The sequence below is a fragment of the Equus caballus genome, chromosome 20, assembly GCF_041296265.1.
Source record: "Equus caballus isolate H_3958 breed thoroughbred chromosome 20, TB-T2T, whole genome shotgun sequence".
In the NCBI taxonomy this organism is placed as follows: domain Eukaryota; kingdom Metazoa; phylum Chordata; class Mammalia; order Perissodactyla; family Equidae; genus Equus; species Equus caballus.
This window is the reverse complement of record NC_091703.1, coordinates 29998962-30023465: the sequence shown is the minus strand read 5'-3', so window position 1 is coordinate 30023465 and position 24504 is coordinate 29998962. Positions and strand designations below refer to the sequence as shown.

General features: G+C 42.7%; 1 long non-coding RNA gene and 7 other non-coding genes across 8 annotated transcripts; 4 read left to right on the top strand and 4 right to left on the bottom strand.

Moving 5' to 3' along the window:
- The first annotated feature begins 2581 nt into the window (after nucleotides 1-2581).
- TRNAF-GAA (transfer RNA phenylalanine (anticodon GAA)) lies at nucleotides 2582-2654 on the top strand. The gene has a single exon. It is a non-coding gene; the product is annotated as a tRNA-Phe (tRNA).
- Nucleotides 2655-13299: 10645 nt separating this feature from the next.
- On the bottom strand, nucleotides 13300-19319 carry LOC138919460 (uncharacterized). Its single transcript, XR_011429660.1, has 2 exons — nucleotides 19144-19319; nucleotides 13300-13879 (listed from the first exon to the last, which is right to left on the bottom strand). It is a non-coding gene; the product is annotated as an uncharacterized lncRNA (long non-coding RNA).
- Nucleotides 13953-14025, top strand: TRNAM-CAU (transfer RNA methionine (anticodon CAU)). The gene has a single exon. It is a non-coding gene; the product is annotated as a tRNA-Met (tRNA).
- TRNAK-UUU (transfer RNA lysine (anticodon UUU)) lies at nucleotides 16525-16597 on the bottom strand. Its single transcript has one exon. It is a non-coding gene; the product is annotated as a tRNA-Lys (tRNA).
- On the bottom strand, nucleotides 18597-18669 carry TRNAM-CAU (transfer RNA methionine (anticodon CAU)). Its single transcript has one exon. It is a non-coding gene; the product is annotated as a tRNA-Met (tRNA).
- A 129-nt stretch (nucleotides 19320-19448) lies between the features above and the next one.
- Nucleotides 19449-19530, top strand: TRNAL-AAG (transfer RNA leucine (anticodon AAG)). Its single transcript has one exon. It is a non-coding gene; the product is annotated as a tRNA-Leu (tRNA).
- A 3572-nt stretch (nucleotides 19531-23102) lies between these two features.
- Nucleotides 23103-23174, top strand: TRNAQ-CUG (transfer RNA glutamine (anticodon CUG)). Its single transcript has one exon. It is a non-coding gene; the product is annotated as a tRNA-Gln (tRNA).
- A 466-nt stretch (nucleotides 23175-23640) lies between these two features.
- On the bottom strand, nucleotides 23641-23746 carry TRNAL-CAA (transfer RNA leucine (anticodon CAA)). Its single transcript has 2 exons — nucleotides 23709-23746; nucleotides 23641-23686 (listed from the first exon to the last, which is right to left on the bottom strand). It is a non-coding gene; the product is annotated as a tRNA-Leu (tRNA).
- Nucleotides 23747-24504: the final 758 nt, after the last annotated feature.

Here is a 24504-nt window from a genome sequence, read left to right as displayed (position 1 = left end):
CACAACGGTAATAATAATAATGATGATAAAAACACATAGATTAGGATAATAGTATGCCTGAGCGCTTTTTGTGCATTTTTTCATTTACTCCTCATAACGTGTATGCAGTAAATATTTTTATTCCCTTTTCACAGATGAGAAAACTGGGTTTAGGGATGTTAAGAGGTGAGATTGTGTCTTATTCGTTTTTCATCTTCCATAGAGATTAGTGTAGTGCAAACCTATACTGGCCCTTAATATTCACAGATTGATATATTGACTCCAACTGTTGTCCTTTTTCTTACAGCCCTTCACATTCTCCCTTCTTCTTGTCCTGATGTGGATTTGGTTTTGTTATATATGTGCCATTTGTCTCTGAGTTGGCAAGTAATCAGATAGCAGTCTGGTGAGTGGACAGAACCTACTGTACTAAAATACAGATTAGGCAATTTTTTTCTCCATGGAATATGAGTAATAGCTCATAACAGATGAAGGAAAAAAGTCGCTTAGCTAGCAGAGTCCCTTGTCTCTAATCCAATTAGCTTTATATGGAAAGTTAAAAAAAAAAAAAAGGCATTAAACACATTCGGAGCCCCACCCAGACTGCTCCCCAAAAACAGAGATATAAAAAGAAATGAAGCAAAGCGTTCTTGCTACATATAGAGGAGACAAAATATGACATCATGAAGAGAGGATGATGTTCAGGAAGTGATTGCCATCAGGCCTCCGGGATTGATTTCCTGTGAAGCATTAGGCAAAAAGACACAGAATAGCTTCAGTATATATAGGAATTTGACAAACCATACTACTTTTACGCTTATGTGAAAACAAAATTTCTTAGACAAATTGATCTTACATATGTGTCAAAGTTTATTAACCCAAGAAGGGTATTGGCAAAATGACAAAGGAGTGTCCCAGCTCAAAGACGTTTTGGAATTTGTGAATTTATATATGGCGGTTGGGGAAGAGCAAGAAATGTGCAATTAATTAGAAAAAGAGTACTGCTTCATTTAACATGGTCATAAAAACATCATGTCCCCATCTCTTGTAAAGATTAGGGGCACCACGATCTTTGTTTGGAAGTTTGCTGAGAGGTCGTATGTGCATCTAACTTTTATAAGAAATGAGAAGGAAATAATGAGCAATACATCTGTGGCTGCTATTTAGACAAACAAAGTAACAAAGATTTGTGCTCCAATACTGTCAGACAGGAGCCAATTAGCACAGAGGCACCAAATCTTGTCAAAAATCAGGAAAATAACAGTCTGCTTTTTCTCAAGTAGCTATCAGTAAATTTCTCAGGTCTGCATTCAGAGATGCTGGATGCATCGTTTGTCTGTTTCTCAGTTTTGTGACAGCCTTTTACTGTTGATACTATAGCCTTCCCCTATTCCCTTTCTCAGGAAACCCCAGACAAATTGTGCATTCACGGGGGAAGACAGGTGGGGGCGCTGAGAGATCAGGCAGCCCCGAAACCGCTTTGGCATAGGACTACGTTACTGTGTCGGTATTTCTAGGGGGATCCCCCAGCGCCCCCCTGTAGCAATGAGACGAAAAATCTGAGGGAGAGGGAGCGCATTTCAAAATTCCAGCCGCTCTCCGGGATTCATGAACTCACGCACAGACAACTAAGACAAATCTCAGGGAGATGACTTCCCCATTTCCTCTCTCTCATCTTCGTAAATGTCTTTTCAACGTGTTATGCTAATCTCAACCAATTCCTAAAGTTAATCAACTGCCTCCAAAATTTCCCGCTCACTGAATCATCCAATTTAATGAGTTAAAATTTTAGAGCACTTAGAAAACTAGTGCCCAGCTCTCGGTCAACGGGAGGTTAAGAGCTCATGGACATTTTAAAAATCATTGAAAATTACATCGATTGTTATTTTGCACTTCGGATACCAAAACTGTTGCAGAACTAGGCAGGAAACACCTCATATGAAAATTAATTGTTACCTTGTATACAATTTAATGTTTAGTCTTTACAAGTTTCCTCTTCGCCGTGAGTGAAAATACGTAGGCCGGAAAAAGAAAATAGTAACCGTGTTCCCTGACCGGGAATCGAACCCGGGCCGCGGCGGTGAGAGCGCCGAATCCTAACCACTAGACCACCAGGGAAGGTGATAGACGGTTTAGGAATTAGACTTAAGGCGAAGACTCCATACGTACAGCCGTGGTTCCCCGTTCCCAATCCACCAATGAATTCGTTCAAAAATCATATTCATTTATTCGTGGACCTCCTGTTCCACACCAACCAACAAAATCTGGACAAGAGGAAAGTGTAGCAACGCCAAAGAAAGAGTGATCAGGGGGCACGTAGCTGGGCGGGGCCTTTTTCTGCTCCGGATCTGTGCATTCAGCCGCGAATAAACTGTTAACTAAGTCGTCACGGCGGTTCAAATGACATTAATTAGTAATTGTCTTCTTGTCTTTATTCTCGTAAACTCGTGAACCATTCGAAGACGAAAACCGTTTCTTAATTTATCTTTTGTTTCCTCAAAGTGCATGCTACGGTGTGTGTTTAAAATATACATGTATTTAGCGAAGAATAAAACCTAAATGATAAAGCCTTTACAGCTTTTTTTAAAGCAGCGTGGGCGGAGCCGAAATAGCTCAGTTGGGAGAGCGTTAGACTGAAGATCTAAAGGTCCCTGGTTCGATCCCGGGTTTCGGCAGAAGGGCGCCTTGTTTTAAACCTTGACTATTAAAATATTGAATTTACTCAGTAAAAATATGAAAATACTCGTTGAACTGAAAAAAAGGGGAAGGTTTTTTCTCAAATTTCAAAGGCACAAGAAGATTGTGGAGTGAAACGGTTCTTCCAGTAGGAGAAGCCTAGGTATGGTCTTCAACATCTCACTAGATAAAAGAGACAGGGTCAAACGTGATGAAGGAAAACCACTTTCCCTTCTTTGTAGTATTTAGTATCTTCTTTCTGGCTTCGGGCTCTGTTCCACTTATGCCATTTTCCTTTTTCTCCAAACCTACTCCTTCTTCATTCCCATGAAGTTATTCCAACATCCGTAAGCCAAAATCAAGGGACCCCAAAGGATTCCTCTTTCTCCTGTTCATTTCTACTTCATGATCCCCTGCTTCCCCCAAATCTTATTCTCTCTCAGGAAAGGAGACTGGTCCTCTAGATAGATATGGAAAAGAGAAGTTTAATATGAGGAATACCAATTACCTTTTGTTCTTGGTTTCATGTCCCTTCAATGAACATTTATTAAGTGGACTCACATGCAACTCTGAAGAGAGAGAGGCAAGGCAGGGGAAACTGAGGAAACAAGGAAAGATTCCTGGAACAGAGAGCCATCTGAGTGCAACTGAAGAGGTGGCTCCTGGCAGGAAGTGGTGGTGTCAAAGCTGAGCCCTGCAGGAGAGAAGAGAGCCAGGATACTCCCTTGGCCTCCTTTTTCCCTGCCTCCTGATTTTGCTGTGTCAACATATCTCAACCTCTTCCTTCCTACTCAGAGCAGAAGTTTTCCCTCATTTCCAAGGCTGATTAATACTCCATCTGAGCTTTTGACACCTCTTCCCCTTCCATTCTGCCCTTGTGTCTTTGATCCTTCTCTCTTACCTGCCTCTCTTCAAACTACAGAATGCCTGAATCTCCCTCTTTAGACAACAAAACAAGAACACATGCCCTCCTGTCTTGCCCTCATGCTTTTTCCTTAGACTTATTCCTTCCACTCACCATCAAACTTGTTGCAAGAGCAGTATTTGTCTCCACTTCCTTGCCTCATCAGTTGCTCATCAGCTGATTTCTGCCTTCTAATCGCAGGATACCATTACCATCAACTTCCCAACTTTCAAATGCCTTGACGCTTTTTTAGCCCTAAACTTAATTTGTGCAGGTTGCAAACTATTGACAACCCTTCCTTCATGAGGCAATCTTCTTTTGGACCTTGGGACTCAACTCTCCCCCATTCTTCTCTATACTCTCTGGCTGCTCTGTTTTAGTCTCCCTCCCCCCCCCCCCCACCCCACTTCTAAGGACGCTTTAAAAATGGCTACTTCTCAGTGTCATGATCTCCATCTTTTTTTAACTAAATTTTCAATTTTTAAATAATTGTAGATTCACATGCAGTTATAAGAAATAATACAGAGAGATCCCATGTACCCTTTACCTAGTTGCCCCCAATGGTAACAGCTTGCAAAACAATAGCACAATTTCATTACCAAGATATTGATATTGATAAAATCAAGATACCGATCCTTTCCATCAACACTAGGATCCCTCATGTTGCGCTTTCATAGCCACACTCAATTTCCTCCCGCGCCCCAACATCTGGCAACCACTAATCTGCTTTCCACTTCTATAACTCTGTAATTTCAAGAGTAATACATAGATGACACCACACAGTATGTAACCTATTGTGATTGGCTTTTGCACTCACTATAATTCTCTGGAGATTCATCCAGGTTGTTGGGTAAACCAATAGGTCGTTCTTTTTTATTTCTGAGTAGTATTCTGCCATATGAATTTACCATAGTTTATTTGAACATTCCCCCAGGACATTTGGGTTGTTTCTAGTTTTCAACTATTACAAATAAAGCTGCTATAAATATTTGCATACAGGTGGTTATGTAAACATCAGTCTTCATTTCTCTGGAATAAATGCCCACGAGTACAACTGCTAGATGGTATTGACTTGCGTATTTAGTTTTTAAAGAAACTGCCAAACTGTTTTGCAGAGTGGCTGCACCATTTTACATTCCCACCAGCAATGTACGCAGCTTCATCAGCATTTGGTGTTGTCCCTAGTTTTATTTTAGCCATTCTGATAGGTGTATAGTGATGTCTCATTGTGTTTGTAATTTGCATTTCCTTAGTGGCTAATGATGTTTCTTTTGCTTATTTGCCAACTATCTACCTTCTTTGGTGAAAACTCTCTTTAGGTCTTTTGTCCCATCCAATAAGAACATTCATGTACAAGTTTTTGTGTGAGAAGTCCCTGAAAAGACCTTTTGCAAATCTGTCCTGGATTATATAGTTGTCGTGCAATGCAGTTCTTAGGTAGCAGTATTTACAACATGCAATACAGTCTTACTGTTTTAGGAAAGGCCCAGCACAGAGTGGAGAAATCCCCAGGATAGCCTCTAAGAGGAGTTTCTGACTGCATCACCCTCCCCTGTGCACAAAACTTAAAGATCAAGCATAGGTTAGTGTTAAAACACAAAACAAAACAACAGGCCCAAAATGGAGTCGCTTATGCTAAGTCCCAAGTCACCAAACCAAGACTTGATTACAGTTGCAGCTCTGTCAGAAATGGAATCTTAAATCAGTCAATCAGGAATCACCTGACCAGCACTAGTTAGGTAATCCGCCTAAGAGACCCCTGCCATTCCCTAAAGGAAAGTAACCTTGCAATAACCAACGTTTTTTCGCTTTGTTTGTTTGTTTTTGCCTAGTATAACTTCCTTGTTCCTGCTCCCTTCTGCCTATAGAAGTCTTTCATTCTCTATAGCTCCTCGGAGCTTCTTTCTATGGGCTAGATTGGATGCTGTCTAATTGGGATCAATTTTTGCTCAAATAAACTCTTAAAATGTTTAATGTGCCTCAGTTTACCTTTTAACAGTACTATGTACTGTTAGGTACACCGCCCCACCGGTCAAGTCAGGTGGTCTGCTATGTGCAAAAATAATGCTGGAGAATAACGACTTTAAAAATGAAAAGCCTTTAAAAAGAAGTTAAAGAAAAGAGACCGGGTCTCGTCGGATGTCCGGGCGGAACTGCAGGCATTGCTCGCAGGCGCGGTCCCACCGCCGCCCAGCACGGGGAGTTTGACCTGCTCCGTGTCCGGCCTGGGCCGGGTCCCCCCCTCCTTAGACAACCTGGTACCCCCGGGCTCCCCCGGGAGCCCCATGTTGGTGCCAGGCCCGGTGCGGACGCCCGCTCTACACAGCGCCGTAGCTCCGAACCCCCGGGCACCCACGATCCGCCGACCTCAGCCTCCCCAGGAGCTGGGATTACAGGCGCGCGCCACCGCGCCCGGCGCTGGGTGGGGCGGCGCGGCGGGCCTGGAGGCTGCGGCCGGTGGCCATGCAGCGCTGGGCGGCGCGACCTGCGCGGCGATTCCTGTATCCCCAGCCCGCTGCCTCTTCTAGATTGCCAGAAGCGGCTGATAGAACGGAGATGAAGAGATACAGAAAGCACTGGCAGAGATGAGAATAAGCTTCCCTTGTCACGTTGTCCTCGGAATCTCTGCCAAAAGGTCAGTTAAACAAATGACCATAAATTTAATAAGGGGAAAATGTGAAGGACTGTGTTGAGCACCGAGCGTGCTCCGCAAACTTCGATGTGTATCTGAAATCACATGCGGATCTTGCTAAATGCTGTAGGTCTGAGTAGGGGTCTGAGATTCTGCATTTCTAAGAAAATCCCAGGTTAGGCCAATGCTGCTGATCAGCGGCCCGTCCTGCAAATGACAAGGTTGTGGAGGCTTTGGAACCTGACGGCTCTACACTTTTTCCTTTATTTTAACAGTCACAGCATTATGATATTAGAACATTAGAGTAAAGAGAAAAATAAAGGATACCCACAGTGCCAGCTCCACAACTGAGTATGGACAGTTCCCTTCTTCTTTTTTATGTCTTGTCCTTACACAGACACAAGTTTTGGCATGGTTGAAACCATGACGTTTGTACAACGTCATTTTGGGTACATTTCCATTTTGTGGTAATAAATAAATATATGCAGAGAATTGTTCTATCACTACTTCCGTCAGCCAACATTTCCTGAGACCCTTCTTTGTGTCATCTATACTAGGTCCATCCGGGGAAGCTGAGAGTACAAGGTGCACTCTTCTAAGGAGCTTAAGGCCCGATAAAGAATACAGACGAGTAAATCAGTGAGAATTAAGATGCACTCATATACTCTTCCATGGATGTAAGGGCAGAGAGAATCACCAATACCGGTACCTAACCTAAGACAGGGATGGTTAACTGGAGGTAATAGCTAAAATGAGTCTTAAAGATGAACTATAATTAGGCAGGTAAGGAAGGTGTGATAAATGTGACTTGTAATAATAAATATATATCTGGTCTTCAGTCACATTCCTGGGACAGACCTCATACAACACTTGGAATTTCCTTAGTGTAGAGAACCAGAAAGGTGACTTTTGTTATGTTAATGAGGCAACTTTTGGAAAGCCCCCTAGGTCACCTAAGGATGGGACCTGGTTGCCAGAGGAACCAACCACATGATTAAAGGGTTGGAACTTTTGGTCCCACCCCAACCTCCCAGGGAAGGGAGAGGGGTTGGAGATGGAGTTCAATCACCAATGGCCTACGATTTAATCAATCATGCCTATATAATGAAGCCTCCATAAAAACCCAAAAAGGATAGGACTTGGAGAGCTTCCAGGTCTGTGAACATGTGGGGCTTTGAGAAGAGTGATGTACTCTGAAAGGACGTGGAGGCTTTGTGCTGTTTCCTCATACCTTGTCCTTTGCATCTTTTCCATCTGGCTATTCCTGAGTTATATCTTTGTATAATAAACTGGTAATCTAGTAAGTAAACTCTTTCTCTGAGTTCTGTGAGCCACTCTAGCAAATTAATCTAACCCAAAGAGGAGGGTCTTTCATTCAGAAGCACAGGTATCAACTTGGATTTTCAATTAACGTCTGAAGTGGAGGGCAGTCTTGTGGGACTGAGCCCTTCTCCTGTGGAATCTGATGCTATCTCTGGGTAGGTGAGTGTCAGAATTGAGTTGACTTGTAGGACACCCAACTGGTGTCAGAGAACTGCTTGGTGGTATGGGGGGTGGGAGGGAGGGGACGCATACATTGGAATTGAGTGTCAGAATTATAGAAGGCCATAGAAAGATTCTTTCCATGAAGCATCAGCAGGTGTGAAGCTGAAAAGGTGTGAGTGTCTGAGAAAATCACTAGTTCCTAGTTTTCAATTACACCTGATCAGAGAGAATCAAAAGTACATGGGCCAAGAGGAATAAGATGAAGATGAGGCTGCAAGGTAAAAGAGTTACCTTGTATGGTAGTTAGTCTCCAAAACTGACCACAAGGTAGCATGTCCCTCAGTAATCACACCCTTGCATAGCCCATTCCCACAGTGAATCTTGGCTGACCTAATAGAATTTCATCGAAGTGACACTGTGCCAGTTCCAAGCCTGAGTCATAAGAACCTCTGTAGCTTCTGACTTGGTTTCTTGGAATGCTCAGCCTTGGGAAGATTTCTCTCAGAACCCAGTCACTATAATGTGAGAAGTCCAAGCCATGGAAAGGCCATGGCTAGACACTCTGGACAACAGCCTCAAATGAGCTCCTAGCGTATCACAAACATCAACTGCTACTGCCAATCACATGAGTGAGCCATCTTGGACATTCCAGCCCAATCGAATCCTCAGAGAACTGGAGTTCTCGCTGACATCACATGGAGCAGAATTGCCCGGATGAGCCCAGTCAACCCAACAGAATCGAGAGGGATAATAAAATGGTTTTATTTATCTACTCTTCTGCTTTCCCTGCCACTTTTCAGAATTCTTGTGACTTGGATCATCTTTCCATCTCAAGGGCCTTAACCTTAACCACATCTGCAAAGTCCCTTTTACCACATAAGATAGCATTCACAGGTCCCAGAGATTAGTGAATATCTCTAGGGGACCCAAACCATGAGCCACTATGTTTTGGAATTCTTTGTTACATATTAGTAGATAATGAGAACACGTTGTGAGCTGTACCTTGACAATGCTAAGGACTTTGGACTTTACCTCAAAGGCTATGGGGAGACAGAGAAGTATCCTTCTGAACATAGAGGTCAGTGTAACTGGTATTTTTGCAAGCTTGTCCTGCCAGTACTGTGGAAGTGGGGCCGCAGCTAGCACACAGAGTGCCTTTGTGCAAATTATGTAATAATGACCACTTTGGTGAATGACTGACTAAAAAGCAACCCTTAGGGCTGATGAAGTACAGAAAATGGAAAGTGCTACCTCTCTCCAAGGACTCATGGCTTGGTTTTCAGAGCTCAGGTCATGCTTCAGCCCCATTCACCTTCTCCAAACACGTATTTTGCAGGGCACCTGTGTGTGACAGCTCTGCGTAGAGAAACAATGGGAAACAAGCAATGCTAGAAGTAAAGAAACTGGATTGTAGGCTGTTGCAGAAATAAAGGAAAGACACAGAGGGAGGAGCAGGAGGGGAAAGGTCTCAAGTAAAACAGTGGTAGAATCTGGCAGAGGAATGAAGGAGCCAGATTCAAGAAGTACTGAGGAGGTAGAATTCACAGGATTTGGTCAGTGGTAGAACGTTTGAAGTAAAACAGAGGAAGGGACTGAAAAGGATGCAAATGTGATGACGCCATTCTCCTGCCATCGGAGGAGGAGCAGGGCTTCTCCAAGATAATATTTTCCATACAGAGAAGCGAGATTTGAAAACCAGGGAGAAGACAATGACAATGACAGCCCTTGAGTCTGGTGCCTTAATGCAATTGTCCCTGCAGATGAAGAAATACCATTGCATGCTAGAATGTTTTGAAGTCAGCAAGACTGGATTTGGAGGTGAATGAAAGGAAAGCTACAGAGATGATGAAAATGCTTTGATGGGAATCATCTCCAAGAAAATTGACTCTGAATTTAGGGATCTCAGAAACTGAGGAGGCTGGAGATAGGAGAATGAGGAGAAAATGGAGGAGAAAAAAAGAAGGATAAGAATATAGTAACAGGAAAATATTTCAGGATAAAATCTAAGACAGTTTTCTAGTCAAAGAGAGAAAGAAAGATGAATATTTTTCTTAATTTGAGAACTGTGGTTTCTTCCTAGAATTAGAATATTGAAATTATAATTTCAAATATTTTTGTACCGGGATCCATAATGAGAAAGATAATTTACATCACAACCCTTACTTACTTGCAATGCACTCTGACATTTTACATTCTATTCTCTTTCATTAAAATCAAAATTCTAGTCATGACTCACTGAATTGATTTCATGACCCACAAAGGCATCACAACCTGAAATTTGAAAAACACACTACCCTTGACCTTAAAATTAAGCTAAACTGCAAGCACCAACCCAAGATGTAAATTTCAATTATATCTTATGCTAACCACCACTTCTTGTGTTTTTAGATCTTTTTTTCTTGCCCACTGGCAAATTATTTAATGCATCACCCTCCTCCTCAGGTCTTTACTTCCTTCTTTATACAGCATGTATTTTATGATTAATTACCAGTATTACTAGCCTGTATAACCTTCATCTCCTTTGCCCTGATCCCAACCCTTGGTCAAACCAAACACTGATACATACCTAAGGCTAGATTGACTTCAGGGGAGCCACGTTGCAACTTAGAATAACCTCTGACTAACTCACCAAAGCTGTGTATGTTTTGCCTTCCATGTAGCCTAGGAAATAAATAGCTACCCTCTGGGAAACAATCCTGGCTGACACATGTACCTCCCAATAGCAATAGATGATAACTTTGTTCTTTTGAGTTTCTTAGGAACATGGCAGCCTTCTCAGAGAAGAACACGTATGTTGGCATCCATCATCAATGACAACTGAAAGACCTGGTGTGGCGACCCCATCACCGATACCAGATGGTCAATGTTCCTGAGCCCCTCCTTCATAGCCCACTAGTCCCTGTATAACTACCTCGAGATTATGTGCTTGCTTACGATGGGTTTTTTGAGACATCAGCCTGCCATCTTCTGGTTATGCTGGCTAATCAAAATAAAAGCTTCCTTTCTTGATCTCTAAGTCATGATTAATTGGCTCATTTCTTGGCGAGCAGAGTGAGCCCATTGCTTGGTATCAACACCACCACTTTCTCCAAACATGAACATGAATGACTAAATGAATAGAGAATACTCTTAACTGTGTTCTTCTCTTTAACCCACTCCAAACAAAACTTTTATCCCCTCCACTCCACTGAAGCTCCCTTGTCAAGTCCCCAGGAACCTCCCTCTTGCAAAATCCAATGGTCACTTCTCAGTCTACAATTTGCTCAGCCTCTCAGCAGCATTTGGCCCAGTTGATATTCCCTCTTTATGGAAACTCATTCTTCACTGGCCTTCTGGAATACCATACCCCCTTGGTTTTCTTCTTTATTTCCTCCTCTTCCCAATCTCTAAATCTGGGAGTGTTCTAGGGCCCTAATCTGAGTCCTCATATGTTCTCTATATACTCCCCTTCCCTAAATGAGCTCACCTGATCACCTGACTTTAAATACCATCTATACCCTGATGATTCCCAAATGTAAACCATCAGACTTAATGCAAATCTCTGCATTAAGCGTATCCAACCAATGACCGACATGTCCACTGAACGTTTAAAAGGTGTCTCAAACTTAACAAGCTCAAGATCTCTTGATTTTCTCCCCACCCTCTAAACCTGCTCCTTCTCCAGTTCTCATCTTGAGAAAAGCACAGCAGTAATTTGAACTTGAGAAATAAAACTTGGATTCCAAATAAGTTATGCTTTTAGTAAAGAAATTGAGAAAGTCTTGTTTAATTTGACTATTTAGCTGTCCTTTCCCGGTAACCTTTCTTTTTTTCTTTCGCCATTCATTCTGAAGCAGTCTTATTTCTCAAAAAATTGAATCATTTATTTGGTGTATGAAGTTTGTCACACTCTACATAACATAACATCAGACAATGTTGGAGAAAGAGCATATAAATTTCTGTTTTACTGTAGTCCTTTTCTCCATTCCTATCCTCAAAGTATTTCCAAATTAGAGAAGGACATTCTTCTTATGCCACACTTTGAAAAGAAAATAAAATTTTACTTAGGTCAATATTTTAACATTGTTTTCTATGGCCAGCAACAATGACAGCCATCTTGTAGGTAGCCACATGCCTGAGGAGGCTACCTCCTTCCATTTCTGTAAAGTCAAAAATCTCACTAAACGCTTCTGCACACTTTGAAGACACTAAAAAGTGATGATAAAATTCAATAAACCATGAAAACTTCAATATCATGAGTACATAAACCACAATCTTTTTTAGCAATGTTGTGTATAGGGTGTGCAGGACATTTAGCAGACAAGATCTTTTCATTTTCTTTGGTAAGAAGTTTGTAGGCTAAATGGAATTTGCCAAAATTTACATTTGCACTATCTGCCAAATACCTAGATAGTGAGCTAGGTTTACTTTGTATTTGAACAAGATATCAACAATTGGTTGATATTTCTGGTGGTTTCCTAAATCTTCATACAAATCAAGAAAACAACTTTCCAAAGCTGTGTTTCAAATTAAAGTACGTAAGAGCTAGGGGAAACATTTTTTTGTTGCCACAATTTGACACATGAATTTGATACATTGTAGAGAGCAAGGCTATCTGAGACAACAAGCTCCATACAGCAAGGGGCCAATACATGGTATTGAAATTTCCCCTTTTGCGTGCCCTCGGGTTGCAACCTCTGAATCAGGAAACAGAGTAACCAAAAAAATAACGCGTGTTCTTTTCTAGTATTACGCCCAATGCTTTCTCGACTGAAGGTCGGGGTCACTTTGAAAGACGACAACCTTTACTTAAGAAGTTCTTGCCTGTCTCACCCCGGACTTGAGAGATTCAGTCTCCCTATGCACTTTCACATCTTCTTTTCCACCAAGCCCAATTCCAAATCTTTTTCTAAGCATTGTGGAGTAGTCCCTGTTTGGGTTGTTTACCTCCTAATCCATTAGTATGTGTCCTTCCACCTGTCATTAAAATAACAGTCATTTAAACTTTTTCAGTAATGTCTAGGTTATGCTGGCGTTTACACAGTAGTAACGGTTCTCATTTTCATTGTCTAAACTCTTAGAGAATATGGTCATAATATTCACAATGTTAAAAGTTAAACTAGCACCGTTTCGATACAAAGCACAATCGTTAATCCGCAGTCAGAGCCGAACTGTTAACGCTCACGACCACAAAGCACTTCGCATGTTTAGGACACATCACTCAAGTGTGATGCAACACCGGATGGCCCGTTAGTGGGAGCCGATATCCTTTTCTACATAAATCATGGTTGTCATCATGAGAGGCCAGGGGAAAAACAGCGACTGCAACTACAGAAGTCGAAAATATATGCTGCATCCGTTTGACAAAATCAGTATTGCTTTCAGGCCCCCAGGGGCTGGGGACGTAGGGGTAAAGCTGTCTGTCACATGGTTTTTTGTACTTTTCCCAACCTTCCGCGCCCATCGTTTACTCGCCGAAAACCGGGACTTTTTGCACCCCAGGAAGGGGTTTCCCGGGAGGTGGGACTTTCAGGGCTAAAACCAGGACATTCCCTGGGCGAAGCGAGACAGTAGGGAAACCAGGCTTTTCGCCTCTTCCTGTTCCTGTAACTACGGCTCTCACATACTAGCAGATTCCCAAGAGTTTGCACCAAGGATACTTTATTCTTTAAATCATCTGGTCCCCTATGTCCAAGAACCCCCTTTGGACTTCCTCCGGACGGAGGAGCGGTCAGGAAAGATTGCAGTCTGTTGAAAAACCAGTGGCACTTGGGCAGGTGTTTTCTTAAAACGAAGAGAGACGGTTTTATGAGAAATTTCTCTGTGAGGGAGCAAATGAGACAGAGCGGTGGCTGGAGACCGAGGAGCCGAATCAAGGGAAGTTTTTGTTGTTTAAGATAGTAGACACTTGAATGTGTTTAAATACTGATGAGAAAGATCCAGTATGGAAGGAGAGAGGCATAGTAAGAGAGGAAGCGGACCAGTTTCTTCTTGCATCGAGACAAAACGGATGCAAGACGGCGCGGGTAAGTGGGCACGATTCTGGGCATTAGGAATTTTTTCCTTCCGATGTGAGAGATAGGGATCATCAGTTCAGACTGAGGGGAGTGAACACAGCAGAATCAACAGCGGCTTTCTTCATCCGATTCTGGCTTTAGAAGCTGTTGCATTTTTAAGACGTTGCAGGAGAGCATTTCATTTTCAAAATTTTAAGTGAAATTAATCTGGAATGTAAACAAAGTTTAAGCAAAGTAAAATCCAGTGCTAAAAATATGTGATGAGAAATCCCCACCACCTGCCTCCTTAGCGCAGTAGGCAGCGCGTCAGTCTCATAATCTGAAGGTCCTGAGTTCGAACCTCAGAGGGGGCAGTCACGTTTTTCTGCCCACGCCAAAAATTCAACCCCGTTGTTCAGCTTTAATCTACCTCCTGGCCATTGGGCAGGATGCATGTTGTCCAAAAGATTTAAGTCTACACTTTCTTCCTCCTGATTGGTAGATATATAGATGTAGATATTCTTTGGTTCTTCTTTACACGTATTGACTTGTTCTCTTCATCTCTTTCCAATAGATGAACTCTTTTCTCCAAGTTCCTCTGATTTCTGTTCCTTCTTGGGACAGTATCCTACCGGTGCAACTTAATTTATTGAAAAAAATGAATGGACAGATAGAGGAAAACGTGGTATTCAATTTTCCCAGTAAGTCTTGCTGTTCCCTTTTCATGTATATATATATAATCTCCTTGTCTTGGCCTCCCTGTATAATCTGATCCTAATTGTTTTTCTGTCTGTACTGCACTGAATAGTGTTCCACAAAAAAACGCATGTCTGCTGGGAACCTCAGAATATGAGCTTATTTGCAGATGTAATTAGTTAAATTAAGATGGGGTCATACTGGATTAGGGTGGACCCTAAATCCAGTGACTAGTGTTCTTCTAAGAAGGCCATGTGAAGACATAGAGAAGCACACAGAGGAAAGAAGGCCACGTGAAAATGGAGGCAGAGACTGAAGTTACACTGTCACAAGTCAGGGAATACCAAAGATTGCTGGCAACCACCAGAAGCTGGGCAGAGACAATGAAGCACTCTTCCCCAGAGCCTTCAGAGGGAGCAGAGCCCTGTAAATACCTTGGTTTTGGACTTTTGGCCTCCAAAACTGTGAGAAAATTAATTTCTCTTGTTTTAAGCCACCCAGATTGTGGTAATTTGTTATGGCTGCTCCAGGAAACTAATACACCCATTCTCTCTCTCATTCACCAACCTCCCATCACATCGCCTCAACTGGTTTTATTTTCTTCATAGCACTTATTACTATATGAAGTTGCCTTACCCTTTTATCTGTTTAACACCGGTATTACCTATCCCCACCCACCCCTTAGATTGTAAATTCCATGAGAGTCATCACTGGTCTGTGTTTCCAGCACCTAGAACAGTCTCTGACAAACAACAAACACTTGTCGAATCAATCAATTAATTAATTAGCATGTTAAATGTTATTCTTTTCCTTCCATATTTCCAATCACTATCTTACTCTGGGCAATAGACATCTCAAATTTGGATTTTTGCAATAATCCTCTCAGGAAACACAACTACTGAAATTCATCCTGCAGACCATACCTCTCTGACACAGTTTGTGCTGGCAAAAGAGAGGGCAATACTTGGGGTGCTCCTGCAAAATGTCTGGACCACAGAGAGTCTGTATTTCAGGACAGCCCTCCCTACTGTTCATTCTAGTTCAGACTTAAGAAGGCATATAATAGAAAACATCTTAACAGTTTCTTCCGGATCATCAGCCTCTGATCCCAGGAGCCTGCATCTGCCACAGTTCAAGAGATGTGGTTAAGGATTTGGGAGAGACCAAAGAGCTGGATTGCCTGGCTTTTCAGCCAATTCCTTAGAAAATACTTGATCGTCGTTGGAGCCATCACTATTCAGAATCTATTCTCTCCTTTGTAGAATCAGAAACTATTTTTAAATTCACCCAGAGTTTTTCATGCTTGCAGGACTGACTCACAATAACCAAATGTCAGAGACATTTCAAGCCAGAGTCTGAACATATTGTAGCCATATTGGTGGTTGATCAACATATTCTCTCCTTTGTAAAATAAACTCTATAGTGGAAAGCAAATAACATTAGAAGTTTCCTCTGTGCACCTGTAATTGGACTAATGGAAGTAATAAAGTATTAATGTCTATATGATATCAAGCAATGATGGTGTGGTACATTCACCATCAAAAAGCTGTGCTAAGCTAAGCCAAGCAAAGCTGACTTAAACTTGTGTTGGCTTATGTGGTTGCCTCAGGGCAGAGGTGGAAACATGGATTTCTGATCATAGCATGCTATTTTCCTAAGCAAGATTACAAGACCATTGGTTAGATCAGAGTTCTTAGTTCTATTTGTTATCTTTGTTACCGTTATTGAACTTGGATGTCCAGAAAAGCCTCCTCGGCACTCATTTACAAATCAGCTCCTGAGTAGGTCACTTCTATTTCACTCAGGGAATTCTACAAATGGCCAACCACATCCTTTACAAAGGAAGGTAGTAGCTTCAATCTGACTTTGTTTTTTCAGTTAAATGGGATTAACAGGCAAAGAATATGGTTCGGGCACAAAACCATGTACTCTAAGGTACCCCTGAAATGTTAGTTATTTTCACAAAACTTGGGGCCATCTTAATGTAGAGGTCCTCTGCATTCACCTATCTTTCTGTAGTTTGCATGAGTCATTTACCCATTTGTGGGCTGAAATACTTGACCCTAAAGGTTTTTCAGTCCTTTATACAACCTATGTAATCTGTCCCTGTTCTGTATAAAGTGAGCTGTGTTTTGCAAATGTGGACTTCAGAGTAAGATTCTAAAAACTGGAATTGTCGCCCGAACAGGGACTTGAACCCTGGACCCTCAGATTAAAAGTCTGATGCTCTACCGACTGAGCTATCCGGGCCCTCTGAAGGGGGCTATTTCCTTGTATGGTCTAGCATTAAGATAAGTACATGAACAAAGTTCAGATGTCTTTCCTTTTTAATTCTGTCTGTGTTCCTTTTCCCCATTCGTATTTCTATCCTTGCCCCTTTAAATACGGCTCATGACTATTTCTTCCCCCTGCTCATGGAAAAAAAGTAACTCCCATCCTTGTCTAATGTAACCTAAACAATTAATTCTAAAACTTGCATATAACTAGAGTCATAATTACTTGGGCAGTCTTGTCCTTCATCTTCAAAATGTATGCTCTAGTCTCTCCCCAGACTTTAAGAATGGCTAGCACAAGAGAGAGTAACCCTAGGAATAAGAATAGTTGAAGCAGTGCACAGTGTGAGGGTTTCTGTGTGGAGTGCGGGAGATCCAAGCAGAGAGTGGAGCTCAGTAGAACCTTCTGGACTAAAGGGGTAAATCGGAATAGACAAAGCCATTGATTTTAATGAGGTCACTCAAAAATCTTTCAGGGAAGAAAACAGAGGATGGAGGAGGGAGCCCTGAGAAATCCTGATAGGTAAACAGAGAGAGGAAGAGGCATTCTCTGAGGAGATGGAGATGACCCAGTCAGAGGGGTAGGAGGACAGTGTGGAGAGAGTAATGCCTCAGCAGTTCGGGAAGAGAGTGATTCAGGAAGGGTGCGGCCAATAATGTCAAATGATATTGAGAGCTATCTTCTATATTTGGTTAAGAGTTCATTGTCTGTCATTTCCCACTAAAATATAGTAAACTCCATGAGAGCAGGAGCATTTTCTGTTGTGCATAGTGCTGTACCTCTAGCCCCTATGTATCAGTCAAAGTCTAGTTAAGAAATAACACTAGGTATTTCAACTGGAAACACTGTGGTAACCCAGAGATAATAACTATGGAAAATAGCTACCATCTTCTAGGGCTGGGGCAACAAAAGGGAAGAGGTTGTGACCTCTGAGGAAGGGCATAAAGAGAATAAAGGAATCAACAGCCGTCGTTGAAGCAATCCTGACTTGAATGGCAAAAATCAGAAAACCAGTTCCTCGCCTTCTGCCTTCTAGCTCCCTATGGTTCCTCTTATTGACAGAACCTAAGAGAAAGCAAAGGTTTAGGAAATGTAATGCACAGATGCCCAGCTCCAACATCACACAAGAGCATTCAAGGGTGGACATGAGGCTGAGAGAGAAAGGGTTAACAGGGAGGGATACAGCTTTGAACGGTGCTCAGCACATAGTAGGTGCTCAGTAAATATCTGTTGCCTACTTCCCACTCAACAAGCTGAGATGTTAAGAGCAGGGTATCAAATATCAATCTTGTTCATTTTTATTGGATAGGTGCTTATCTTGACTCTCTAAATATCACTTCTTCCTGTTTCTCTTTGTACTCCGTCCTGTATCTTGTAATTTGGATGACCTAGAGATCCAGTCAAGAGCCCTGGAAGCAGGAAATGCAATGAGACTGAGGGGGGAAAATTTTTTTTCTTTTTCATGTAGAATGTCATTGTTGATCTGGTGGTAAGCAGTTCCAGAAGAATGACAAAAGATAACCAATCAATAATTAATTTAAAAATGTATTGCACACCATCCTACACCTTCCACATCCCTGGTACAACCTTCCATCCCCTGCTCCCTCTCAGTCAGAAAGTTTCTTGACCCTGATGTTTTTGTAACAAAGACAATTGCCATGCATATCTGAAAGGCATTTGAAAAATCTCTTAGCTCCATCTACTACAATTGGTACAAAAAACACGAAGAATTTTGGAGTATTTAATTCTTAGAGAAAATCACTATTTTGTGTCTGAACTAATATTACATGGTTCCGTTAAACAGCAAATTAGCCGTTCAGTTTCATCCAAGCAATTTCCTCAGATTTTTTTAAAAGACATAGTGTACCCTTTCGACGGAAAAAAAAGTAGATGAAGAACAAAGATTTGTGAACTTGCAGCACGTCACTGTCTTGCCTCTTTTTGTTATTATGGGAGGGAAAAAGAAAAGATCTGCTGCCCCCTCTGAGGTTCGAACTCAGGACCTTCAGATTATGAGACTGACGCGCTGCCTACTGCGCTAAGGAGGCAACTGTCCCTCCCACCTCCATAAAATATGTAGCAACTTCACTGTAAGAAAGAATCATTTTTAAATTGTCTGAATTACAGTGTTTCAAAACAAGGCGAAACTGTGATTTCATTCGTGTCTAAAGCATGCGAGGTTCGGATAACAAAGCCACGCAGAACGAGCTAAGTGCCCACGACCAGCCCATCCCCGTGTCCCCTGCGGACTTTTCTGCGAAGACTTTAGGGGCTGTGAGGGCAAGTGAGTCGGGACTTGCGGAAGTTTTGCTCCGACACAACCGAGGCCCGCGGAGACGTGCCTCCTTCTGAAAGGCAAACAAGACTTAAGTAACAAGGACGGCCTCCCCCATGAGGTCCCGTCGAGGAGCTCGGTCCCCTTAGATGGATGAAGGAGGGTGGGGGAGGGGCCCTCAAGATTCTTTCCTTGTTTCTCCTTAGCAGCTCCCGGGCTCAAACCCAACGCGGGGACTTTCTCACACCTGAGGTCCAGGGGCTTACTCTCTGGAGTCCAGGAGAATGTGGAGCCCACAGCGTCCTGTGTTGGTGACAAACGGGACAGGAGCCTCCTTCCGCGCCACCTGCGGCGTCCCTGTTCAGGGTCAACCTGGAAGCCGTGAGAAAGCGGTGTCGGAGGTCAGGCGGGTCACGGGGTTCTGGGGCTGTGCTGGGAGTGGGGAGGGGAACGCTAGGGGGAGGGCGTGGAGCAGTGGGAAACGGGAAGAAAGGACTAGAAACTGGCGATGTTCAGCGGAGGGAAGTACATGAGAAAGAATACATCGCAGACGGTAGCGTGGCCGAGCGGTCTAAGGCGCTGGATTAAGGCTCCAGTCTCTTCGGGGGCGTGGGTTCGAATCCCACCGCTGCCAGGGTGAATTTTTTTTCTATTTTTCTTTTTTTAAACTTGCCTGCTTAGTCAAGTCGACCTTTTTCATGCCCAGTGTAGATACTTCTCACAAACTTCAAGTTGAGGCAGGCTCCTCTCCTCCTACCACTTCTGTTTTCCCAGAGGCCAGAGATAACACCCATATGTACTGTCCACAAAAGTGTCCACCACATGATAGGCCTTCAATTAACAAAAAGTTGAGCATCTACTGTGTGTGTGATATTTACTCCCTTCTTGTATTTTCACCATCCAGAAGTATCCAACATATAACAGACCTTTATTTAATTCATTCGTTTATTTTAAAAAATTATTCTGCACCTACTATGTGCCAGGGTACTTACTTAGACCCCGTAGATACAGCAATACTTAACTTATTACGTTATTCAATAAATGATGGACGAATGAATGGCTATGAGTCTTCCTGAATCTGCTTGCAACTGGAGACAGGTCCCGCCAGGCTGGTTTTTTTCTCGGCATCCCCGCAGCCTTCTCATTTCACATCTTGGACCCTCATTATGCTGATCTGAGCTGTGGCAACTCCTCTCAAGGCTCCTCACCTTGCCACTCAACTGTCCCTCAACTCGCGTCAACTAGAGGTGCTCTCGCACCTCTGGGCACGTCTCTGTCTTCCCCTGGGCACCCTCTGTCTCTGCTCCAAGCAGTTAGCTCTGCCGTCAAGTCTTCTTATCCTCCAGGCCTCAGTTTCTAAGTTGCTTTCTCCTGGAAGCCTCTCTTGATCTCTCCCTCCAGAATTACAATTAGACACTAGGATATGGAGGGGAACAAGGCAGAGGGTTTCTGCGCTAGTGCCTAGTAGGAAAGATAAGCATTAGAGCATAATGGCCCCAAGATGACATTATTTCCACTGTAGAGAATGAGATTGAAGTATGAATGACATCTTAGATATATTGTTACGAAAATAAAGAATGTTACCCAATAGTACAACGTATAGAAGGACACACTTCAAATCGTTCCCAGTGACGACAGTGTCAGAGGATAGGAAAGGGGGAAGATTATAAATTTTACTTTAGACACTTCTGTTTGAGTTGTTACAATGAGTGGATATTTACTTCATAAGTTGAATGAATGAATTCACAAATTCATAAATGAATTTTTAAAAATCCCAATCTGATAAATACAGCAGAGGAGAAATGCAGTGTGCTAGGGAGTATGCAGCAGGCCTCAGCTCAGCCATCCCTTCCCCTGGCAGGCTGTCCTCATTGCTAGCTGTCCTTAATTGAGTATTCCTGCTGGTTAGCATTGGGTATGGTCTGTTATCATTCAATCCATGACTTATTTTAGCATTTACCATAACTTTTGGAAATTTCTGTGTAATTGTCTGCTTTTCCCCATGCATCATAAGCTTTGTGAGATGCAGAACCATATTTCTCTTGCTTCCCCACGTCACAAAAACTAAATCAATATTTGTCATAAGTTTCAATGAATAAATAAATATGTGAAAGAATATCTTTCTAATTTGTGAAGTGAGCATGGTATACAGAGCTGATAAGCCAGGAAGACTCTAACTGAGAGCTTCAGTTTTAGATAGGGTCACTTTCTGAAGCCCCATTTCTACAGGACACTCCAGCTGAACTTGGTTCTGGACTGCTGATTAGGCCACATTGACTTGCTTTTTCTGGGTTTAGGTCTGATACCAGGTGACTGCAAACCATCCTTGCTTAGATTCCCAGGGGACTGATTGCTTCTGGATCGTGGGGCCCAGACATTTCTCCCCCTAGTCATTCCCCTCAGCAGTCTTCATTTGTTTGCATTCACCTTGCAGTATGCGTGAACCAACCATGGGCGATTCCAAGGAAATAGTGCAGCCTTCTGAACTCGAGACTCAAGAATAAATACACCAACCCATGGCCATCTGGACTATTTTCCAGGTCTTTACCCACTATCCAGTCCTGGGAGATAAATGTTCTGAGGTTGAAAAAACAGTCATCTGTGCTCCTTCTCCCTTGCCTATCCTCAGAGAACAGTTTAAAGCCTATAGATGAATAGTGGGCTTTTGAGGTTCTGGTAGCATTTTAAAACCAATGGATATTTTTCTTTTTCTTTAAGAAATAGGTTTGTGGCTCATGGAATAAAAAGCATGCCACGTCTGCTGGGGAAGAAAGACTTGCTCCATTATACACCCCGATCTGAGATAGCTTAGACCATCTTTTAAGGCCAGGAGACTCATAAAGATAGAATGGAGAGTTTATGCTTGTGGAGGGAGTGGGTAGACACTTAGGAGTTCTTTATAGTCACGGGGCCAAAAGTCTTTGAATTTCACAGCTTCCCTCTCCGCCTCCCAAATGATATATTTACTTCAACTACTGAGCAGCTATTTTGTGACAGGTACCTTCTTGGTTGAAGATACAACAAAAGAATGAATGCCAAAAAATCACTCAGGGATTCCTTAGCAATTCAGCCTTGGGAGACTTCCGGAGGCACATTAAGAATAAATGGCCAATAATTCATATTTAGATCAGCTAAAGTAGAAATTTATATCTGAGTATTTCTTCCAGTCATGCTACGTATATGATCTCTTTGTTATATGTTGTTCTTAAAGTTACTAGGTAAATACTCATGTTATCTTAATAAAGTTAAGATTTAGAAAAATAAATGACTATGCTCAGCACTATGACATCCTCTCTTGGTCGTCCACACCCAAGGACACCTATTTGTGGAGCCATATGAACACTGGAATGTCCACCTGGGAACTGGGACCTGGAAAGGCCAAAAAAACAAAAGAAAACAAAACAAAAGATGCAACAGTCATCCCCTTTAGACTTGTCAGATTTAGCCTATGGATAGGAGGAAAAAGAAATGCTCAGAAAAGTCTCAGGCTGAACTCTCCCACTGGCTATTCGTTCACTCGTTAGCTCATTCATTCATTCGCTCTTACTTTCATCTATGCGTCCATACAACAAGCATTAATTAAGCTTCTACTGTGGACCAGACCTTGGGGTGTCAAAGAGAAATGACACCTGGTCCTGCACTTAAGGCATTTTGGAGTGGGAAGCCAGATTTTAACATTTCAAGCCCATGGTTACAGCTGAGCAGGAGGCACCAGGAAATTCCAAGATTGCTCTAGAGGTGTCTGCAGGTAATCTGGAATGACTAAGTAAAACTGTAGAAAGGAGATGCTATATTTTTCTTTTCTCCCTTTTGAACAGTGAGATTAAAATCGAATTTGCATTTTGCTTGGGTCGGAAACGAAAGCAAAATCAAAACCGCCAGAGGTAATAATATTCTTGGATCAGGACCCTACCCTGCCTCTGACATCGAAGGAAAGAAACTTGAGAAGATGCCACTGTGGAAACAATCAGTGAAAGCCCCTCCCACCCTTGAGTTTGACTTTTTCATCGCCCTGCGGCTGAAAAGTGCAGATTTTCCATCCAAAAAAATTGTCCCCGTAAATTTTTTAAAAAGTAGCTGAAAAGAGTTGTCGCTTAAATTGGCGTTTCATTTTCAATTGTATTCTATACATCTCCCTCATTAAAAACACACACACACAAGGAAAGAGATATCAGATGGACAGTGTGTCCAAGCACCACCAAGAGGGGTTCCATGGTGTAATGGTTAGCACTCTGGACTCTGAATCCAGCGATCCGAGTTCAAATCTCGGTGGAACCTTTCCTATTCTCTTTCTTTTAACTTTACTTCCTATCACGCGGCAGAGTGAACCATGCTGCTTTCAATTCCAGCACTTCTATTTTTGGTGGGCTTGGGCAGTGAGGAAGGACAAGAGACTACTGTCCCCATAGCCCGTAATCCCAGGACCAGCCTGAAATCACCAAATCTGTGTCCATACATGTCTTTCTGTTCCCACAAGACTAATTTTTTTCCCAGGACGTCCCAGAGCTGATCAGCGTTCAGTAAATGCGCCTTTAATGAACAAACCAGAGTGCAGAGCAAAAGGTGATCTGTGTTAAGAAGCAACCAAAACGGGAAAGGAAGTGGACAGACCTCATTGAGAACCCATAGTTAAGACTGAAAAGGAAAACGTAGAGAGAAGTATGAAAAGAAAAAATGGCTGAGAAAGTGGTTAAGATTAAGTGGAAGGAGAAAGTGGTTGAGAATAAATGGAAGGAAAACGTCGTGTCAGAAGTGGGATTCGAACCCACGCCTCCATTCGGAGACCAGAACCCTCTATCCGAGGAAGCAGAGCTTGAGTCTGGCGCCTTAGACCACTCGGCCATCCTGACACCTGGCACAACCTCCTTTCCAAATGAATAAAATCTTCAATTGTGATGAAAGTGCACCCACTATAAACCACTGATTTATTTTTTTCTGGTTGAGAGTTTATCCAAGAATTAGAAATGTAAATCTTGATTGAACTCACGAGGCTTCCCTTTCGACTCGGGCTACAACTCGGTGTTTCTCTCCTCTCCTTTCCCCGCACGTGAGGATGCTAACAACCGGAAACCGGACTCCAGACTGGAGTAGAGAGAACCTCCTTTAACTCCCCTTACCCATGACAAGAAAGAACACGTAATGCAGGCTCTGTTCCTGAGAAGCTGACTAGCAAACCGACCAAATTGGTGGGAACTCCGTGGGGAAGTAGTGAGCGAGCCAGTGTAGACCTGGGCAGAAAACAAGCGAGTTAATAGAGACCAGAGATGGGCAAGGTGAGTGGAGTTTCGGGGCCTTGAGCGTGAAGACTGGCTGTTGATGTGAGTTGCAGGAGCTGACATGGTCAGGAGTTGAAAGAGGGAGAAGCGCGGGAGTGAAAAACAAGTGTGGCCCAAAGGGGATGTCGGCACTGAGCTCAAATCCCCAAATCCCTTCCCCGCCAGGCTCCCAGAACTTGACAAACAGGTTCATGCCCACTCCGTCTACTCTGGGCAGAAGGTTTAAGGTATGTCAGTGGAAATCGATCCCAGAGATAAAGAATTACAGACATTGACAGTTGAAGGCCCCCCAACCAAATGGCCAGATCTCCAAGCGACCCCCAAAGACTCTC